Below are 14,692 nucleotides of genomic sequence, written 5' to 3'. Positions count from 1 at the left end.
ACCACCACCTCACCAACAACGCCCCCACACACACCCTGCGCGCACCGCTCCTCAAAACGACAACGCGCTCGCGCCCCGACCCACGGCAACGACGACCCGACACGCCACGCGACCACCGTCACGCACGCACCCTCCCAACAACGCAATGGCCCACGCCGACCACCGCAAGCGCTCACACGCGCCCGACCCTCCGCACCAGGCCACCAACAACAACCGGGGCCCACCCCGCGCACCACAAACACCAGCTAAAGCCTACACCCCCGCCTGCCCAGAACCACCACCACCACCCCCCACCCTGCACGGCCCGCTCCTCGAAACGACAACGCGCTCGCGCCCCGCTCCACGGCAACGCCGACCCGACACGCGACGCCACCACCGTCACGCACGCACGCTGCCCCCAACGCATGACCCACGGCGACCGCCGCACGCGCCCGCCCCTCCGCACCAGGCCACCAACAACAACCGGGGACTACCCCGCGCACCCCGGACAGCAGCAAAAGCCTGCACCCCCACGTGCCCACCACCGCCGACACCACCCCCCACCCTGGACGGCCCGCTCCTGGAAACGCCAACACGCTGGCGTCCTGACCCACGGCAACGCCGACCCGAGCCGCGACGCCACCACCGTCCCGCACGCACTCTGCCACCAACGCGATGGCCCACGGCGACCACCGCACGCGCCCGCCCCTCCGCACCAGGCCACCAACAACAACGGGGCCGCCCCCGCGCACCCCGGACGGCAGCTAAAGCCCACCCCTCCGCCTGCCCGACACCAACACCCCCCACCCTGGACGGCCCGCTCCTGGAAACGCCAACACGCTGGCGCCCTGACCCACGGCAACGCCCACCCGCGCGCACGCTCCCCCCAACCCCCTGACCCACGGCGACCGCGCCCCGCAGCAAAAGCCTACAGCACCCGGTATTCCCAGGCGGTCTCCCATCCAAGTACTAACCGGGCCCGACCCTGCTTAGCTTCCGAGATCAGACGAGATCGGGCGTTCTCAGGGTGGTATGGCCGTAGGCACCCCCTGCCCCGCCAAGGGCCCTCTCGCGGGACCCTCCACGCGCTCACGCCCCGCGCTACACACACGCCCACCCACCCCAACGACCACGACACACCCCCGCGCGCACACCACACCACACACACACACACACACACAAAAACACCACCACCTCACCAACAACGCCCCCACACACACCCTGCGCGCACCGCTCCTCAAAACGACAACGCGCTCGCGCCCCGACCCACGGCAACGACGACCCGACACGCCACGCGACCACCGTCACGCACGCACCCTCCCAACAACGCAATGGCCCACGCCGACCACCGCAAGCGCTCACACGCGCCCGACCCTCCGCACCAGGCCACCAACAACAACCGGGGCCCACCCCGCGCACCACAAACACCAGCTAAAGCCTACACCCCCGCCTGCCCAGCACCACCACCACCACCCCCCACCCTGCACGGCCCGCTCCTCGAAACGACAACGCGCTCGCGCCCCGCTCCACGGCAACGCCGACCCGACACGCGACGCCACCACCGTCACGCACGCACGCTGCCCCCAACGCATGACCCACGGCGACCGCCGCACGCGCCCGCCCCTCCGCACCAGGCCACCAACAACAACCGGGGACTACCCCGCGCACCCCGGACAGCAGCAAAAGCCTGCACCCCCACGTGCCCACCACCGCCGACACCACCCCCCACCCTGGACGGCCCGCTCCTGGAAACGCCAACACGCTGGCGTCCTGACCCACGGCAACGCCGACCCGAGCCGCGACGCGACCACCGTCCCGCACGCACTCTGCCACCAACGCGATGGCCCACGGCGACCACCGCACGCGCCCGCCCCTCCGCACCAGGCCACCAACAACAACGGGGCCGCCCCCGCGCACCCCGGACGGCAGCTAAAGCCCACCCCTCCGCCTGCCCGACACCAACACCCCCCACCCTGGACGGCCCGCTCCTGCAAACGCCAACACGCTGGCGCCCTGACCCACGGCAACGCCCACCCGCGCGCACGCTCCCCCCAACCCCCTGACCCACGGCGACCGCGCCCCGCAGCAAAAGCCTACAGCACCCGGTATTCCCAGGCGGTCTCCCATCCAAGTACTAACCGGGCCCGACCCTGCTTAGCTTCCGAGATCAGACGAGATCGGGCGTTCTCAGGGTGGTATGGCCGTAGGCACCCCCTGCCCCGCCAAGGGCCCTCTCGCGGGACCCTCCACGCGCTCACGCCCCGCGCTACACACACGCCCACCCACCCCAACGACCACGACACACCCCCGCGCGCACACCACACCACACACACAACACACACACACAAAAACACCACCACCTCACCAACAACGCCCCCACACACACCCTGCGCGCACCGCTCCTCAAAACGACAACCCGCTCGCGCCCCGACCCACGGCAACGACGACCCGACACGCCACGCGACCACCGTCACGCACGCACCCTCCCAACAACGCAATGGCCCACGCCGACCACCGCAAGCGCTCACACGCGCCCGACCCTCCGCACCAGGCCACCAACAACAACCGGGGCCCACCCCGCGCACCACAAACACCAGCTAAAGCCTACACCCCCACCTGCCCAGAACCACCACCACCACCCCCCACCCTGCACGGCCCGCTCCTCGAAACGACAACGCGCTCGCGCCCCGCTCCACGGCAACGCCGACCCGACACGCGACGCCACCACCGTCACGCACGCACGCTGCCCCCAACGCATGACCCACGGCGACCGCCGCACGCGCCCGCCCCTCCGCACCAGGCCACCAACAACAACCGGGGACTACCCCGCGCACCCCGGACAGCAGCAAAAGCCTGCACCCCCACGTGCCCACCACCGCCGACACCACCCCCCACCCTGGACGGCCCGCTCCTGGAAACGCCAACACGCTGGCGTCCTGACCCACGGCAACGCCGACCCGAGCCGCGACGCCACCACCGTCCCGCACGCACTCTGCCACCAACGCGATGGCCCACGGCGACCACCGCACGCGCCCGCCCCTCCGCACCAGGCCACCAACAACAACGGGGCCGCCCCCCGCGCACCCCGGACGGCAGCTAAAGCCCACCCCTCCGCCTGCCCGACACCAACACCCCCCACCCTGGACGGCCCGCTCCTGGAAACGCCAACACGCTGGCGCCCTGACCCACGGCAACGCCCACACCGCGCGCACGCTCCCCCCAACCCCCTGACCCACGGCGACCGCGCCCCGCAGCAAAAGCCTACAGCACCCGGTATTCCCAGGCGGTCTCCCATCCAAGTACTAACCGGGCCCGACCCTGCTTAGCTTCCGAGATCAGACGAGATCGGGCGTTCTCAGGGTGGTATGGCCGTAGGCACCCCCTGCCCCGCCAAGGGCCCTCTCGCGGGACCCTCCACGCGCTCACGCCCCGCGCTACACACACGCCCACCCACCCCAACGACCACGACACACCCCCGCGCGCACACCACACCACACACACAACACACACACACAAAAACACCACCACCTCACCAACAACGCCCCCACACACACCCTGCGCGCACCGCTCCTCAAAACGACAACGCGCTCGCGCCCCGACCCACGGCAACGACGACCCGACACGCCACGCGACCACCGTCACGCACGCACCCTCCCAACAACGCAATGGCCCACGCCGACCACCGCAAGCGCTCACACGCGCCCGACCCTCCGCACCAGGCCACCAACAACAACCGGGGCCCACCCCGCGCACCACAAACACCAGCTAAAGCCTACACCCCCGCCTGCCCAGCACCACCACCACCCCCCCCCCACCCTGCACGGCCCGCTCCTCGAAATGACAACGCGCTCGCGCCCCGCTCCACGGCAACGCCGACCCGACACGCGACGCCACCACCGTCACGCACGCACGCTGCCCCCAACGCATGACCCACGGCGACCGCCGCACGCGCCCGCCCCTCCGCACCAGGCCACCAACAACAACCGGGGACTACCCCGCGCACCCCGGACAGCAGCAAAAGCCTGCACCCCCACGTGCCCACCACCGCCGACACCACCCCCCACCCTGGACGGCCCGCTCCTGGAAACGCCAACACGCTGGCGTCCTGACCCACGGCAACGCCGACCCGAGCCGCGACGCGACCACCGTCCCGCACGCACTCTGCCACCAACGCGATGGCCCACGGCGACCACCGCACGCGCCCGCCCCTCCGCACCAGGCCACCAACAACAACGGGGCCGCCCCCGCGCACCCCGGACGGCAGCTAAAGCCCACCCCTCCGCCTGCCCGACACCAACACCCCCCACCCTGGACGGCCCGCTCCTGGAAACGCCAACACGCTGGCGCCCTGACCCACGGCAACGCCCACCCGCGCGCACGCTCCCCCCAACCCCCTGACCCACGGCGACCGCGCCCCGCAGCAAAAGCCTACAGCACCCGGTATTCCCAGGCGGTCTCCCATCCAAGTACTAACCGGGCCCGACCCTGCTTAGCTTCCGAGATCAGACGAGATCGGGCGTTCTCAGGGTGGTATGGCCGTAGGCACCCCCTGCCCCGCCAAGGGCCCTCTCGCGGGACCCTCCACGCGCTCACGCCCCGCGCTACACACACGCCCACCCACCCCAACGACCACGACACACCCCCGCGCGCACACCACACCACACACACAACACACACACACAAAAACACCACCACCTCACCAACAACGCCCCCACACACACCCTGCGCGCACCGCTCCTCAAAACGACAACGCGCTCGCGCCCCGACCCACGGCAACGACGACCCGACACGCCACGCGACCACCGTCACGCACGCACCCTCCCAACAACGCAATGGCCCACGCCGACCACCGCAAGCGCTCACACGCGCCCGACCCTCCGCACCAGGCCACCAACAACAACCGGGGCCCACCCCGCGCACCACAAACACCAGCTAAAGCCTACACCCCCGCCTGCCCAGAACCACCACCACCACCCCGCACCCTGCACGGCCCGCTCCTCGAAACGACAACGGGCTCACGCCCCGCTCCACGGCAACGCCGACCCGACACGCGACGCCACCACCGTCACGCACGCACGCTGCCCCCAACGCATGACCCACGGCGACCGCCGCACGCGCCCGCCCCTCCGCACCAGGCCACCAACAACAACCGGGGACTACCCCGCGCACCCCGGACAGCAGCAAAAGCCTGCACCCCCACGTGCCCACCACCGCCGACACCACCCCCCACCCTGGACGGCCCGCTCCTGGAAACGCCAACACGCTGGCGTCCTGACCCACGGCAACGCCGACCCGAGCCGCGACGCCACCACCGTCCCGCACGCACTCTGCCACCAACGCGATGGCCCACGGCGACCACCGCACGCGCCCGCCCCTCCGCACCAGGCCACCAACAACAACGGGGCCGCCCCCGCGCACCCCGGACGGCAGCTAAAGCCCACCCCTCCGCCTGCCCGACACCAACACCCCCCACCCTGGACGGCCCCCTCCTGGAAACGCCAACACGCTGGCGCCCTGCCCCACGGCAACGCCCACCCGCGCGCACGCTCCCCCCAACCCCCTGACCCACGGCGACCGCGCCCCGCAGCAAAAGCCTACAGCACCCGGTATTCCCAGGCGGTCTCCCATCCAAGTACTAACCGGGCCCGACCCTGCTTAGCTTCCGAGATCAGACGAGATCGGGCGTTCTCAGGGTGGTATGGCCGTAGGCACCCCCTGCCCCGCCAAGGGCCCTCTCGCGGGACCCTCCACGCGCTCACGCCCCGCGCTACACACACGCCCACCCACCCCAACGACCACGACACACCCCCGCGCGCACACCACACCACACACACAACACACACACACAAAAACACCACCACCTCACCAACAACGCCCCCACACACACCCTGCGCGCACCGCTCCTCAAAACGACAACGCGCTCGCGCCCCGACCCACGGCAACGACGACCCGACACGCCACGCGACCACCGTCACGCACGCACCCTCCCAACAACGCAATGGCCCACGCCGACCACCGCAAGCGCTCACACGCGCCCGACCCTCCGCACCAGGCCACCAACAACAACCGGGGCCCACCCCGCGCACCCCAAACACCAGCTAAAGCCTACACCCCCGCCTGCCCAGCACCACCACCACCACCCCCCACCCTGCACGGCCCGCTCCTCGAAACGACAACGCGCTCGCGCCCCGCTCCACGGCAACGCCGACCCGACACGCGACGCCACCACCGTCACGCACGCACGCTGCCCCCAACGCATGACCCACGGCGACCGCCGCACGCGCCCGCCCCTCCGCACCAGGCCACCAACAACAACCGGGGACTACCCCGCGCACCCCGGACAGCAGCAAAAGCCTGCACCCCCACGTGCCCACCACCGCCGACACCACCCCCCACCCTGGACGGCCCGCTCCTGGAAACGCCAACACGCTGGCGTCCTGACCCACGGCAACGCCGACCCGAGCCGCGACGCCACCACCGTCCCGCACGCACTCTGCCACCAACGCGATGGCCCACGGCGACCACCGCACGCGCCCGCCCCTCCGCACCAGGCCACCAACAACAACGGGGCCGCCCCCGCGCACCCCGGACGGCAGCTAAAGCCCACCCCTCCGCCTGCCCGACACCAACACCCCCCACCCTGGACGGCCCGCTCCTGGAAACGCCAACACGCTGGCGCCCTGACCCACGGCAACGCCGACCCGAGCCGCGACGCGACCACCGTCCCGCACGCACTCTGCCACCAACGCGATGGCCCACAGCGACCACCGCACGCGCCCGCCCCTCCGCACCAGGCCACCAACAACAACGGGGCCGCCCCCGCGCACCCCGGACGGCAGCTAAAGCCCACCCCTCCGCCTGCCCGACACCAACACCCCCCACCCTGGACGGCCCGCTCCTGGAAACGCCAACACGCTGGCGCCCTGACCCACGGCAACGCCCACCCCGCGCGCACGCTCCCCCCAACCCCCTGACCCACGGCGACCGCGCCCCGCAGCAAAAGCCTACAGCACCCGGTATTCCCAGGCGGTCTCCCATCCAAGTACTAACCGGGCCCGACCCTGCTTAGCTTCCGAGATCAGACGAGATCGGGCGTTCTCAGGGTGGTATGGCCGTAGGCACCCCCTGCCCCGCCAAGGGCCCTCTCGCGGGACCCTCCACGCGCTCACGCCCCGCGCTACACACACGCCCACCCACCCCAACGACCACGACACACCCCCGCGCGCACACCACACCACACACACAACACACACACACAAAAACACCACCACCTCACCAACAACGCCCCCACACACACCCTGCGCGCACCGCTCCTCAAAACGACAACGCGCTCGCGCCCCGACCCACGGCAACGACGACCCGACACGCCACGCGACCACCGTCACGCACGCACCCTCCCAACAACGCAATGGCCCACGCCGACCACCGCAAGCGCTCACACGCGCCCGACCCTCCGCACCAGGCCACCAACAACAACCGGGGCCCACCCCGCGCACCACAAACACCAGCTAAAGCCTACACCCCCGCCTGCCCAGCACCACCACCACCACCCCCCACCCTGCACGGCCCGCTCCTCGAAACGACAACGCGCTCGCGCCCCGCTCCACGGCAACGCCGACCCGACACGCGACGCCACCACCGTCACGCACGCACGCTGCCCCCAACGCATGACCCACGGCGACCGCCGCACGCGCCCGCCCCTCCGCACCAGGCCACCAACAACAACCGGGGACTACCCCGCGCACCCCGGACAGCAGCAAAAGCCTGCACCCCCACGTGCCCACCACCGCCGACACCACCCCCCACCCTGGACGGCCCGCTCCTGGAAACGCCAACACGCTGGCGTCCTGACCCACGGCAACGCCGACCCGAGCCGCGACGCGACCACCGTCCCGCACGCACTCTGCCACCAACGCGATGGCCCACGGCGACCACCGCACGCGCCCGCCCCTCCGCACCAGGCCACCAACAACAACGGGGCCGCCCCCGCGCACCCCGGACGGCAGCTAAAGCCCACCCCTCCGCCTGCCCGACACCAACACCCCCCACCCTGGACGGCCCGCTCCTGGAAACGCCAACACGCTGGCGCCCTGACCCACGGCAACGCCCACCCGCGCGCACGCTCCCCCCAACCCCCTGACCCACGGCGACCGCGCCCCGCAGCAAAAGCCTACAGCACCCGGTATTCCCAGGCGGTCTCCCATCCAAGTACTAACCGGGCCCGACCCTGCTTAGCTTCCGAGATCAGACGAGATCGGGCGTTCTCAGGGTGGTATGGCCGTAGGCACCCCCTGCCCCGCCAAGGGCCCTCTCGCGGGACCCTCCACGCGCTCACGCCCCGCGCTACACACACGCCCACCCACCCCAACGACCACGACACACCCCCGCGCGCACACCACACCACACACACACACACACACAAAACACCACCACCTCACCAACAACGCCCCCACACACACCCTGCGCGCACCGCTCCTCAAAACGACAACGCGCTCGCGCCCCGACCCACGGCAACGACGACCCGACACGCCACGCGACCACCGTCACGCACGCACCCTCCCAACAACGCAATGGCCCACGCCGACCACCGCAAGCGCTCACACGCGCCCGACCCTCCGCACCAGGCCACCAACAACAACCGGGGCCCACCCCGCGCACCACAAACACCAGCTAAAGCCTACACCCCCGCCTGCCCAGCACCACCACCACCACCCCCCACCCTGCACGGCCCGCTCCTCGAAACGACAACGCGCTCGCGCCCCGCTCCACGGCAACGCCGACCCGACACGCGACGCCACCACCGTCACGCACGCACGCTGCCCCCAACGCATGACCCACGGCGACCGCCGCACGCGCCCGCCCCTCCGCACCAGGCCACCAACAACAACCGGGGACTACCCCGCGCACCCCGGACAGCAGCAAAAGCCTGCACCCCCACGTGCCCACCACCGCCGACACCACCCCCCACCCTGGACGGCCCGCTCCTGGAAACGCCAACACGCTGGCGTCCTGACCCACGGCAACGCCGACCCGAGCCGCGACGCCACCACCGTCCCGCACGCACTCTGCCACCAACGCGATGGCCCACGGCGACCACCGCACGCGCCCGCCCCTCCGCACCAGGCCACCAACAACAACGGGGCCGCCCCCGCGCACCCCGGACGGCAGCTAAAGCCCACCCCTCCGCCTGCCCGACACCAACACCCCCCACCCTGGACGGCCCGCTCCTGCAAACGCCAACACGCTGGCGCCCTGACCCACGGCAACGCCCACCCGCGCGCACGCTCCCCCCAACCCCCTGACCCACGGCGACCGCGCCCCGCAGCAAAAGCCTACAGCACCCGGTATTCCCAGGCGGTCTCCCATCCAAGTACTAACCGGGCCCGACCCTGCTTAGCTTCCGAGATCAGACGAGATCGGGCGTTCTCAGGGTGGTATGGCCGTAGGCACCCCCTGCCCCGCCAAGGGCCCTCTCGCGGGACCCTCCACGCGCTCACGCCCCGCGCTACACACACGCCCACCCACCCCAACGACCACGACACACCCCCGCGCGCACACCACACCACACACACAACACACACACACAAAAACACCACCACCTCACCAACAACGCCCCCACACACACCCTGCGCGCACCGCTCCTCAAAACGACAACCCGCTCGCGCCCCGACCCACGGCAACGACGACCCGACACGCCACGCGACCACCGTCACGCACGCACCCTCCCAACAACGCAATGGCCCACGCCGACCACCGCAAGCGCTCACACGCGCCCGACCCTCCGCACCAGGCCACCAACAACAACCGGGGCCCACCCCGCGCACCCCAAACACCAGCTAAAGCCTACACCCCCGCCTGCCCAGCACCACCACCACCACCCCCCACCCTGCACGGCCCGCTCCTCGAAACGACAACGCGCTCGCGCCCCGCTCCACGGCAACGCCGACCCGACACGCGACGCCACCACCGTCACGCACGCACGCTGCCCCCAACGCATGACCCACGGCGACCGCCGCACGCGCCCGCCCCTCCGCACCAGGCCACCAACAACAACCGGGGACTACCCCGCGCACCCCGGACAGCAGCAAAAGCCTGCACCCCCACGTGCCCACCACCGCCGACACCACCCCCCACCCTGGACGGCCCGCTCCTGGAAACGCCAACACGCTGGCGTCCTGACCCACGGCAACGCCGACCCGAGCCGCGACGCCACCACCGTCCCGCACGCACTCTGCCACCAACGCGATGGCCCACGGCGACCACCGCACGCGCCCGCCCCTCCGCACCAGGCCACCAACAACAACGGGGCCGCCCCCGCGCACCCCGGACGGCAGCTAAAGCCCACCCCTCCGCCTGCCCGACACCAACACCCCCCACCCTGGACGGCCCGCTCCTGGAAACGCCAACACGCTGGCGCCCTGACCCACGGCAACGCCGACCCGAGCCGCGACGCGACCACCGTCCCGCACGCACTCTGCCACCAACGCGATGGCCCACAGCGACCACCGCACGCGCCCGCCCCTCCGCACCAGGCCACCAACAACAACGGGGCCGCCCCCGCGCACCCCGGACGGCAGCTAAAGCCCACCCCTCCGCCTGCCCGACACCAACACCCCCCACCCTGGACGGCCCGCTCCTGGAAACGCCAACACGCTGGCGCCCTGACCCACGGCAACGCCCACCCGCGCGCACGCTCCCCCCAACCCCCTGACCCACGGCGACCGCGCCCCGCAGCAAAAGCCTACAGCACCCGGTATTCCCGGGCGGTCTCCCATCCAAGTACTAACCGGGCCCGACCCTGCTTAGCTTCCGAGATCAGACGAGATCGGGCGTTCTCAGGGTGGTATGGCCGTAGGCACCCCCTGCCCCGCCAAGGGCCCTCTCGCGGGACCCTCCACGCGCTCACGCCCCGCGCTACACACACGCCCACCCACCCCAACGACCACGACACACCCCCGCGCGCACACCACACCACACACACAACACACACACACAAAAACACCACCACCTCACCAACAACGCCCCCACACACACCCTGCGCGCACCGCTCCTCAAAACGACAACGCGCTCGCGCCCCGACCCACGGCAACGACGACCCGACACGCCACGCCACCACCGTCACGCACGCACCCTCCCAACAACGCAATGGCCCACGCCGACCACCGCAAGCGCTCACACGCGCCCGACCCTCCGCACCAGGCCACCAACAACAACCGGGGCCCACCCCGCGCACCACAAACACCAGCTAAAGCCTACACCCCCGCCTGCCCAGAACCACCACCACCACCCCCCACCCTGCACGGCCCGCTCCTCGAAACGACAACGCGCTCGCGCCCCGCTCCACGGCAACGCCGACCCGACACGCGACGCCACCACCGTCACGCACGCACGCTGCCCCCAACGCATGACCCACGGCGACCGCCGCACGCGCCCGCCCCTCCGCACCAGGCCACCAACAACAACCGGGGACTACCCCGCGCACCCCGGACAGCAGCAAAAGCCTGCACCCCCACGTGCCCACCACCGCCGACACCACCCCCCACCCTGGACGGCCCGCTCCTGGAAACGCCAACACGCTGGCGTCCTGACCCACGGCAACGCCGACCCGAGCCGCGACGCCACCACCGTCCCGCACGCACTCTGCCACCAACGCGATGGCCCACGGCGACCACCGCACGCGCCCGCCCCTCCGCACCAGGCCACCAACAACAACGGGGCCGCCCCCGCGCACCCCGGACGGCAGCTAAAGCCCACCCCTCCGCCTGCCCGACACCAACACCCCCCACCCTGGACGGCCCGCTCCTGGAAACGCCAACACGCTGGCGCCCTGACCCACGGCAACGCCCACCCGCGCGCACGCTCCCCCCAACCCCCTGACCCACGGCGACCGCGCCCCGCAGCAAAAGCCTACAGCACCCGGTATTCCCAGGCGGTCTCCCATCCAAGTACTAACCGGGCCCGACCCTGCTTAGCTTCCGAGATCAGACGAGATCGGGCGTTCTCAGGGTGGTATGGCCGTAGGCACCCCCTGCCCCGCCAAGGGCCCTCTCGCGGGACCCTCCACGCGCTCACGCCCCGCGCTACACACACGCCCACCCACCCCAACGACCACGACACACCCCCGCGCGCACACCACACCACACACACACACACACACACAAAAACACCACCACCTCACCAACAACAACGCCCCCACACACACCCTGCGCGCACCGCTCCTCAAAACGACAACGCGCTCGCGCCCCGACCCACGGCAACGACGACCCGACACGCCACGCCACCACCGTCACGCACGCACCCTCCCAACAACGCAATGGCCCACGCCGACCACCGCAAGCGCTCACACGCGCCCGACCCTCCGCACCAGGCCACCAACAACAACCGGGGCCCACCCCGCGCACCACAAACACCAGCTAAAGCCTACACCCCCGCCTGCCCAGCACCACCACCACCACCCCCCACCCTGCACGGCCTGCTCCTCGAAACGACAACGCGCTCGCGCCCCGCTCCACGGCAACGCCGACCCGACACGCGACGCCACCACCGTCACGCACGCACGCTGCCCCCAACGCATGACCCACGGCGACCGCCGCACGCGCCCGCCCCTCCGCACCAGGCCACCAACAACAACCGGGGACTACCCCGCGCACCCCGGACAGCAGCAAAAGCCTGCACCCCCACGTGCCCACCACCGCCGACACCACCCCCCACCCTGGACGGCCCGCTCCTGGAAACGCCAACACGCTGGCGTCCTGACCCACGGCAACGCCGACCCGCGTGCACGCTCGCCCCAACCCCCTGACCCACGGCGACCACCGCACGCGCCCGCCCCTCCGCACCAGGCCACCACCACCAAGGGGGCCACCACCGCCAACAGGGCTGCTCTTGCGCACCCCGGTCAGCAGCAAAAGCCTACAGCACCCGCTATGCCCAGGGGCTCTCCCATCCAAGTACTAACCGGACCTGCCTGCTTTTTGAGGTCACATGATCTTTCTATAGGCCTCTCAGTAACCACCACCATGCTCTCACATTGTACTACACACTGTTGATCATCATTACTCATGTTTGCACCCTGTGCTATACCTCAGCAGCATACTGTCATTCTTACACCTTGGTGCCATAAATACTTGTCATCATCCACGAAACGATATCCCCATGCTAATACTTGTGGTTCTTTTTGTATCTCCCTCTGTACTGATTACAGTTTGCAGATGACTGTTGCTTTCATCATTTTAATTACCAGCCATCTCACACTCCATTAATTTACTTCCAGCAGATGGCAACCTGGCTGTCCTGTTGAGGGTTTCACCCTCATCGTACTCAGGTCTCTGGACACTCTGTAGCCACAGAAGTGCCTCTGGGCTCAGGATTCTCCAGGCTGGCCAGTCACCACCCTGGTGGTCCAAGGTAGCAGCTCCCGGATGTCATCCCCATGCTCCTCGAGTGAAAGGAGCCACTCTCCACCACGGACGTGGCACTGTCTTAGGGCAAAGCAGTGGGGCACAGCAAATGCCATCTCTTCCACTCAGCAGATGTGTTTTCAGGCAGTCCTGCTCTGAAACACCTGCAGTGGCCTGCTGGTTCCGTACCTGGTGGTGACTCTGCAGCCATCCCAACCTTCGCTGGTGCAGTCTCGAGCTGCCCAGGCAACAGGTAGCAGGCAGGGTTCATGCAATCGGCCTCAGCAGTCATTTTCTGAGGAGGTTTGGTGGGAATGAGCTTGCCCAAGAGGGTCAACTGTGGGTCACCACATCATGGTAGGGTCAGAGAGCTGCTTACCACCCACCTGGAAGTGCGAACCAGCCACGTAACAGCCCCTGGGACAGGTTCCCCATCACACACAGGATCTGGCACCTGGGAGCCATAAGCAGGCTGCGTGTCTGAGCCCGTGCTTTCCTCTCCCCCTCCTCCCCAGCGGGCAAATCCCATCAGCAGCCACCCTTAACCGCCCCACACCAGCCCTAATCCCATCTCGGGGGACACCGTCAGCCACCTATCAGCTTGGCCAGGGATGGAAGGACACACCTGTGCCCTGCAGAGCCCGGGGGACAGCGGGGGTGGTACTGGGCACTGGCCCAGGGAAGGGGAGCAGGCTGGTGGAAAGGGGCCGCCTGCCTTCTGTTCTTTCTGGAGAAGGAGGGGGAGCCCAGAGCTGAGCTGAGCTTTGTCCTGGGTTAATTTTAGCCCGAGGAGATAAGAAAGGGAGGCGCGTGGCGGGGCTTAAGGGGTCCCTCTGCCCCGGCACCGGCCAGGCCTGGCCTCTGCCGTCCCCGCAGGCGTGGGGTGGGCTGCGGGGTACCTGCGGGGCTGGCAGGGCCCGGCGCTCCCCGCGGCCTCGCTGCGGGCTCGCCTGGCGTGGGGCGCGGGCGGCTCCGGGGGGGCGACCTTGCCCGTGAGGGGGCGGGCGGGAGCGGCCGTGGGGTTGTCCTTGAGTGGGGGGGTTCCCTGCCCGGGGGGGGGTGGGTACTTGTGGGGAGGCAGCTTGTGTGGGTGTACCCGAGCGGGGGTGGCTCCGGTGTGGAAGGGTGTACACGTGAGGGGGACGGTCTGTGGGCGCACATGTTGGGGTACCCACACGCGGGACGGCCCCCACCACCCCCCACGGCGGCCGCCGCGCCTCCTTAAGCGCCCGCCCCGTCCCGACCTCCCCCCGCCCCGTCCCGCCCCGCCCCGTCCCGCCCCGCTCCCTCCAAGTGAGGGAATAAAGTTGCGG

The 14,692-nt window shown here is 70.1% G+C and overlaps 10 non-coding genes across 10 annotated transcripts; all 10 read right to left on the bottom strand.

Moving 5' to 3' along the window:
- Positions 1-904: 904 nt before the first annotated feature.
- On the bottom strand, positions 905-1,023 carry LOC142594392 (5S ribosomal RNA). Its single transcript, XR_012831386.1, has one exon. It is a non-coding gene; the product is annotated as a 5S ribosomal RNA (ribosomal RNA).
- Positions 1,024-2,069: 1,046 nt separating this feature from the next.
- Positions 2,070-2,188, bottom strand: LOC142594385 (5S ribosomal RNA). Its single transcript, XR_012831379.1, has one exon. It is a non-coding gene; the product is annotated as a 5S ribosomal RNA (ribosomal RNA).
- Positions 2,189-3,237: 1,049 nt separating this feature from the next.
- On the bottom strand, positions 3,238-3,356 carry LOC142594374 (5S ribosomal RNA). Its single transcript, XR_012831368.1, has one exon. It is a non-coding gene; the product is annotated as a 5S ribosomal RNA (ribosomal RNA).
- Positions 3,357-4,404: 1,048 nt separating this feature from the next.
- Positions 4,405-4,523, bottom strand: LOC142594363 (5S ribosomal RNA). The gene has a single exon (XR_012831357.1). It is a non-coding gene; the product is annotated as a 5S ribosomal RNA (ribosomal RNA).
- Positions 4,524-5,570: 1,047 nt separating this feature from the next.
- Positions 5,571-5,689, bottom strand: LOC142594352 (5S ribosomal RNA). Its single transcript, XR_012831346.1, has one exon. It is a non-coding gene; the product is annotated as a 5S ribosomal RNA (ribosomal RNA).
- Positions 5,690-6,980: 1,291 nt separating this feature from the next.
- On the bottom strand, positions 6,981-7,099 carry LOC142594431 (5S ribosomal RNA). Its single transcript, XR_012831425.1, has one exon. It is a non-coding gene; the product is annotated as a 5S ribosomal RNA (ribosomal RNA).
- A 1,047-nt stretch (positions 7,100-8,146) lies between these two features.
- LOC142594420 (5S ribosomal RNA) lies at positions 8,147-8,265 on the bottom strand. Its single transcript, XR_012831414.1, has one exon. It is a non-coding gene; the product is annotated as a 5S ribosomal RNA (ribosomal RNA).
- Positions 8,266-9,308: 1,043 nt separating this feature from the next.
- LOC142594409 (5S ribosomal RNA) lies at positions 9,309-9,427 on the bottom strand. Its single transcript, XR_012831403.1, has one exon. It is a non-coding gene; the product is annotated as a 5S ribosomal RNA (ribosomal RNA).
- A 1,290-nt stretch (positions 9,428-10,717) lies between these two features.
- On the bottom strand, positions 10,718-10,836 carry LOC142594357 (5S ribosomal RNA). The gene has a single exon (XR_012831351.1). It is a non-coding gene; the product is annotated as a 5S ribosomal RNA (ribosomal RNA).
- Positions 10,837-11,883: 1,047 nt separating this feature from the next.
- Positions 11,884-12,002, bottom strand: LOC142594398 (5S ribosomal RNA). Its single transcript, XR_012831392.1, has one exon. It is a non-coding gene; the product is annotated as a 5S ribosomal RNA (ribosomal RNA).
- Positions 12,003-14,692: the final 2,690 nt, after the last annotated feature.

This window comes from Pelecanus crispus, chromosome 9, assembly GCF_030463565.1.
Source record: "Pelecanus crispus isolate bPelCri1 chromosome 9, bPelCri1.pri, whole genome shotgun sequence".
In the NCBI taxonomy this organism is placed as follows: domain Eukaryota; kingdom Metazoa; phylum Chordata; class Aves; order Pelecaniformes; family Pelecanidae; genus Pelecanus; species Pelecanus crispus.
The sequence above is the reverse complement of the archived record's forward strand: the minus strand, read 5'-3'. Positions and strand labels throughout refer to the sequence as shown.